Source organism: Salvelinus sp. IW2-2015, linkage group LG4q.2 (assembly GCF_002910315.2).
Source record: "Salvelinus sp. IW2-2015 linkage group LG4q.2, ASM291031v2, whole genome shotgun sequence".
In the NCBI taxonomy this organism is placed as follows: domain Eukaryota; kingdom Metazoa; phylum Chordata; class Actinopteri; order Salmoniformes; family Salmonidae; genus Salvelinus; species Salvelinus sp. IW2-2015.
In genome coordinates this window covers 9,135,238-9,142,463 of record NC_036843.1, presented here as the reverse complement: position 1 = coordinate 9,142,463, position 7,226 = coordinate 9,135,238, and positions in this window count along the sequence as shown.

The window sequence follows — 7,226 nt, the reverse complement described above, 5'->3', positions numbered from 1 at the left end:
AGCAGGAAGAATTAAGCCCTCCACTATAGTATGGGGCTTGCCTGTCCTAGCCACTAGGTAGCTCACCATATAAGACGCTTCTAGCCCCTTCTTATTAATGGTATCTGTTGCTTTTATACATGTCTTACTACTCGAAAGCCATCCAAATTCTCGCTCAAAAAACTCCTGTGGCTTATTTTTCAAATTGGCATGCTTTGTTTATAAATGTTTGCGCAAGAGAGTGAAGGTTTCATCGAGTTGTGAGATAGTACTTTTGCACATATAACACACTGTGGCTGAGGAAAAGCACTAATCACAATATAAGTGAACCCTAAATCAATGTAGTTCTCATTATATTTGCTTTTGGCAGTGAAACAAGGCTACTCAGGTGAGAAAAAAAACTCACCCAAATGTATAGCCCCGTTGGAAAATATAAATGGACTGTTTGAAAATGTGAAGAGAAAAAAAGCTATTTAATTTTTTTCAATGTGAATCACATTTTTATTTGGCATACCCCCGACGCCATTGCACGTACCCCTGTTTGGGAATACCTACAGTAGACAATATGCAATTACAAGTGAGTATTTCAAACTGTGTTGAAAAGGCTAAAATATGAAATGTAAACCCAGAATAAGGCTTCTTATTGGTCACTAGAGAAGCCTGGTCCTCAGATTGTTTACTGAGTGTGTTGTTCACTCAGCATATTTGTYCATAACATCCATGACTGATAATCATAACAACCATCAATCACAAACACCAGAGATTGATTGCACTTGAAAACCAATTTGGGATGACTGTTCCACATTCCTTTAGCACTGCAGAGTGAGAGGAATGCAATAACAGATGTCGTTGAAAACCTCCAATCTTATTTGATAGGGGAAAAGTTTAGTCATTTGTCTCTATGCAGCTCCTAAAAACATTATGGAGTCCGGTCAACCCAGGTTGCTCTACGTGATGCAACTTTTCAATTTTCAACTTTTCAAATTTTTCATTTAAAATGAAAGAAAATTTATACATGACTAATTCGACCAAGGGTAGCTTTAGCTACTGATAAAAAAAAATTATCCATCGATCAAGGGCCAAATTCCAAATGTTACAGCCAGGGTTGGGGTCAATTCCATTTCAATTCCAGTCAATTGAGGAAGTACACTGATATTCAAATTCCAATTATCTTCAATGCTTTTCAATTAGGAAAATGTGGAATTGGAATGTGGTTTACTTTCTGAATTGACTGGATGTGACCCCAACCCTGATTACAGCCAGTACCTATAGCAGCGGTGTATGTGGATCTTGGTCAAAYTAGAGCTCACACTCAGAGTGAGTGTATGAATCTGTGAGACAGAGCACAGTGGGACAGAGAGAGGGACTGCAGCACCCATCCCTTCTCCATACAGGACAGGGCAGCARTCTGACAGAATGAGGCAGAGAGAGAGATACTTAGTGACCTGTACCACTACAAGATAAATGAAGCACACCAAAAACACACTGTCCTCCTTTTTAGGTAGCAAGATGTAAAACTTGGCTAAACTAGTTCACCTTGTTAGAGGTAAATCTAACTTTAAATTGGAACTTCAGACAACTTATTTCTGCTCTGCTGTGAGCCTASCTGCTTGCTACACTCAGGTAAAACAAAGTCAATATGTGAAAAAATCTAGAGCTGTATCGATGCAGCTATCTGTTCTCTAGGCATTTTAATTATGCACATTTAAATCATGGTGGAGTATAGATCCAGAGAGCTTGACCACTGGCGGCAGGACAGTGGATTTACGCCAGCAAAACAGAAATGACATGATTTGTAGTGACTCATGTAGTAACGCAGGGGTCGGCAACGGGCGAGTGATTCTTTTTGGCCCCCCAAAGTGTTTAGTAAATAARTAAATAAATCATCATCGTGGGGGGAAATACAGCCCAAAATATTTTTACATTTTGGTAATCTGTTCCCAAGTATTCCCACAATATATATATAATTTTTTACATACAGTATGTGATCGTGTCTCACTGTAATCAAGGTATGAAATTATAGTAATTTTCAAATACAAATCTATTTTGGGGTCTAGTTGTGGTCAATTTGCAGTGTACAAATTATTATAATTATTTTCCAGCCTCCCGACCATTCGCGCCGACAAATATCGTCCTGTGGCTGAATCCAGTTCAGCCCCTGCCGTACCGGAAGCCAAGTGTCTCTCTCAGGGCAGCCTCTAGCATCAGCTTCAGAAATGTCAAAGATACTGAATGTCAAAATCGCTTAAAGTAATGTCCCCCGACTTCACTTTAATGACCTTTCATTATGCAGGTCAATTTTGAGATAACCACCATTTTATAGTCAAAACACACACACACACGATTTACAACCACAGAAGCGCAAACACTGTAAAAACTTCCATTTGATCAGAACCCAACCCAGAGCCCTCTATGCAAGCTGTTTTCTAGAAATACCTCTCCTGATCCACTCTTTCTTGGCATGCTGTTGGGGAAACAATACGGGGTAGCAGGGAGGAATCTGCTCYAACCATACCTCCACACCCTGGTTTCCCTAGGTGAATAACAGGTGACCTCTAACAGCAGAGTGGAGCAGTCTGGTAATGAGAAGGATATTGGGGCTCTGGRGGCGTAGGCCTGTGTGTCCTCAATCAGAGAGGGCATATCATGAAGACAGCTTTACAGCAGCTTGTCTACACACTGCTCTCTTGTTTATGGCCCATGCTGTGGGACTGAAGCAACTASACTGGGCTTCCCATCTTCTCTGGGGAGGAGGTCTAAAGGGTTACACACCTCTTTCACTTTGATTGCCCCAAAGAGATGACCTATCAATATACCTCCTTCGTATTCACTATAACGCATGGGTGGGAAAACTTTGTGGCTCGAGGGGCACATCGGGATTTCGAAATTCAACAGAGGGCCGCACAGATTTTTTGGGGACTGACTTGTTGTGAAAATCAATTTGCGGGTAAGAAATTGGGCAGTTATTTGAAAATATAGACCTTCAGGACTGGCCTGGAGTTGTTTTTACTCAAACCTCCCTTGGGCCGGATTGAATAGGCCATAGTTTGCCCACCCCGGGCATAATGTCAGAGCACATCCTGTGCATTAGAGTAGTTGGCTGAATCATCATCTCATCTAAATGTTGATTGACCATCGCATTTCTTAAACATTGACTTTACAGTACAGACGTGTATTGTTGATTTAGAGATGGGGGGGGCTTCAGCTCTCTGGTGGTCCTACCATGGGATAGCTGACAGGGAAGAGCAGCTAGCCATAAATCACAATCAACTGCTTATTCATTGGCTGATTGATGTCACAGTTTAAAGTGGCAATTAGCAGTTGAAACAATAACAAAGTTAACTCCCCCGCTACTGTTTTGTTAAAAAGTTGTTGACACATCAACTAGGATTAGGGGGCAGGGCAATTTGTGACCTGTTTTGGTAAACAGTGGCTGTATTGGAGGGGGAGTGGTTTCACCTCTGCTAAGCAATCAGTATTAGTGTTAGTACTTCAGTCTCCCCTGGTTTCTCAGCGGCAGCTGTAAACGGTGGTTGTGTCAGTGGCTCCATACCATGCTCTCACTTCAGTATCTTACCTAGTTATTTTCTGATGATCTCATTTGTGTACTTTAGTAGCTTTGGGAACTATGTGTGTTTTCTATACCTGTTGGTGTTTCTCCCTGTAGGCTTTACAGACACTCCCCACCCCTTGGCTGCAACCCTTCTAATTTAGTGTACCCTATGTGCACAACCCATGTGGAATTCTGGGTCTCTGGCAGCGTTTGGAACTGACGATTTGCAGTCAAGAATGCAGAGTTCCTCTCAGCCTATGTTGCCCTTCAGTCCCTTGACTTTCTGGCCCTGACGAAGACATGGATCACCCCAGAGAACACTGCTACTCCAGCTGATCTCTCTTCATCCGACTACGTGTTCTCTCATAGTCCAAAAGCTTCTGGTAGTTGCAGTGGTGGCACAGGGCTACTAATTTCTCTTAACTGGAGATTTTCTCCCTCTCTCATGCTGGCACTGTCACTTGTCCACTCAAGCTTAACATTGTTGTCATCTATCGCCCAGCAGGTGCCTTGACACCTTGATAAGCTAATTTCATGACGATGGTTCACCGCTCTTCGTACTTGGCAACTTCAACCTCCCGACGTCTGCCCTCGATTCATGTCTTTCCAACTCCCTCTTTCYACTCCTTGCCTCTTTTGACCTCACCCTTTCCCAATCCCTTCCAACTCACAAGGCAGGCAATACGCTTGACCTCATCTTTACTAGAGGCTGTTTRCCTACTAATCTCACAACAATCCTCCAAGTCTCTGATCACTATTKTGTTTCCTTTTCRGTCTCCTTTTCCTCCAACCCTAATCACTCAGCCCCTACCCAGATAGATTGTGACGTCACAATCTTCGCTCTCTCTCCCACTACTCTCTACTCTACTTTCGTATCATCTCTCCCTTCTGTTAAATGCTTCTCCCTCCTGTCTCCTGCCTCTGCGGCCCTACTCTCCTCCCTTTTCCACATCCTATGACTCGCACTGTCCCCTTTCAATGAGTGACTCATTGCGAGCTTACAGAACATGGCTGCAGGCATCTAAGCAAAAATGGAGGAAAAATACATTTCCGGAAGACCCATCATCTTTTCACTCCTTCTCTACCTTCTCTTCTGTATCCGCTGTAAAAGCCACTTTCTATTACTCTAAATTTCAAACTTCTACCTCTAACCCTAGGAAACTCTTTTCATCCTTCTTCTTCCTTAATCCTCCACCCCCTCCCTCCTCCCTCTCTGATGAYGACTTTGTCAACCACTTTGAGAAGAAGGTTGACGACATACACTCACACAGAACTACCCTACGCCTTSAGCTCTTTCTCCCCTTTCTCTCCAGATGAAATCCTGCRACTAGTAAGGTCTGGCCGCCAGAAAACCTGCCCACTCGACCCCATCCCCTCCTCCAGACCATCTCTGGAGACCTTTCACATTCCTCACTTCCCTCATCAACTCATCCCTGACCACTGGCTGTGTCCCCTCTGACTTCAAAATGGCCTGAGAAACCTCCTCAAGAAACCAACACTCGACTCATCTGACATCAAAACTATAGACCTGTATCCCTTCTTTTATTTTATTTTTTTATTTTTTTAACACTTGAGAGTGCTGTCTCTGACCACCTGCCTGCTATTTCTCTCAGAACAATCGTCTTGACCCTAACCAGTCAGGCTTCAAGTTGGGTCACTCAACCGAGACGGGCCGCTTCTGTGTCATGAAGGCTCTCCACCAAAGCTGACTTTCTCTCCTCTGTTCTCATTCTCCTAGATCTATCCAYTGGCTTTGACACCGTGAACCATCAGATGCTCCTCTCCAATCTTGGATTCCGTCCAACGTGGAGAGGATCTGTGTCTGCAGCATGGTGTCCCCCAGGGATCGGTTGTCTCTATACACCAAGTTACTCGGCTCTGTCGTATCCTCACATGGTCTCCTATCATTGCTATACRAATGAAACTCAACWATTTTTCTCCTTCCCCCCCTTCTGACACCCATGTGGCGACACGCATCTCTGCATGCCTCGCAGATATCTCAGCTGGGATATCGGCCCACCACCTCAAACCTCGACAAGACGGAGCTGCTCTTCCTCCTGGGGAAGGCCTGCCCGCATAAAGATCTCATCACGGTTGACAACTCCAGTGTCTCCCTCCCCGAGTGCAAAGAATCTTGGTGTGACCCTGGAGAATACCCTGTTGTTCGACTAACATCAAAGCAGTGACTCGCTCCTACAGGTTCATGCTCTACAACATCCGTAGAGTACGACCCTWCCTCACACGCAGGCCCTAATCTAGGCACTTGTCCTCTTCCGCCTGGACTACTGCAACTTGCTGTTGGCTGGGCTCCCCGCTTGTGCCATCCATGCAACTTATCCAGAATGCGGCAGTCCCCCTGGTTTCCAACCTTCCCAAGTTCTCCCATGTCACCMCGCTCCTCCGCACACTCCACTGGCATCCASTCGAGGCTCGCATCCACTACAAGACCATGGTGCTTGCCTATGGAACTGCAAGAGAAATTGCCCCTCCCTACCTTCAGGCTATGCTCAAACCCTGCACCTCAACCTGAGCACTCCGTTCTGCCACCTCTGGTCTCTTGACCCTCCCAGTCCAGTCCAAGATGTTCTCTGTCCTGGCACCCCAATGGTGGAACCAGCTTCCCCCTGAAGTCCTGGCACCCCAATGTTGGAACCAGCTTCCCTCTGAAGTCCTGGCACCCCAATGGTGGAACCAGCTTCCCCCTGAAGTCCTGGCACCCCAATGTTGGAACCAGCTTCCCCCTGAAGTCCTGGCACCCCAATGGTGGAACCAGCTTCCCCCTGAAGTCCCTGCCCATCTTCCAAAAGCACCTGAAACCCTACCTCTTCCATCCACACATCACCTCCCACAAAAAACAAGTCATGACCCAACACTCCCTCCCCCCCGCTCTCCTTTCTAGCTCTGACTCTGCTGAAATTGACTTACAATACCTGTGATAGCTAGGTGGGACAACCACATATCTTAAGGTGTATGTACTAACTAAGTCGCTTTGGATAAATTACTAAATTGATGGAGAAATGTAACCACACTCAAATTCAAAGACAAAGCTATGGATGCATGAGATCAGAATTATAACCACRTTTTAGGCTATACAGTGTTGGTTTACATTTACTTTGTTTACACACATTGGAGTAAAACAAGCTGACAGTTGAACTAAGCWCATGAGGCATTTMTAAGTTATATTCTTCAARAATMAAATGGGTCCATATCATTAACTAATTAATCTAAAATAATGTAGCAACTGCTGATTGCCCCTTTAMACATGCACCACTTAAATCAACATTATTGGTGCCTTGTGTCTGTGTCCCTACACCACACAAGTCGATTTGTCTCATCACTAGGGAGGTGGGCATCCAAGTCAATCTGATCATTCTGATCTTGGGTTGTGGTTGTAGTGGTAGTTGCGTCATTTCTCCCCCTTCCTCGTCTCTTGTCCCTGGRGGTGATGGTGTTTCATACAAACTGTAACACCAGGCAATGAAGACAAAGTGGCAGACAGTGAGATCATCCATCACACCTGTCTAGTTTAATTACCATCCATTCTTGGATGGAAGCATCCGGACCATCCCAACTGCCTCTCCTTCAATCCCTAGGTGAGTGCTGTGGGGTAAGGGTAAAGWGTGGGAATACTGTAGCTGTGCAGYGCATACATAAATCACTATCAGCCCAAACTTTCTCTCYCTTACGTTCTGTG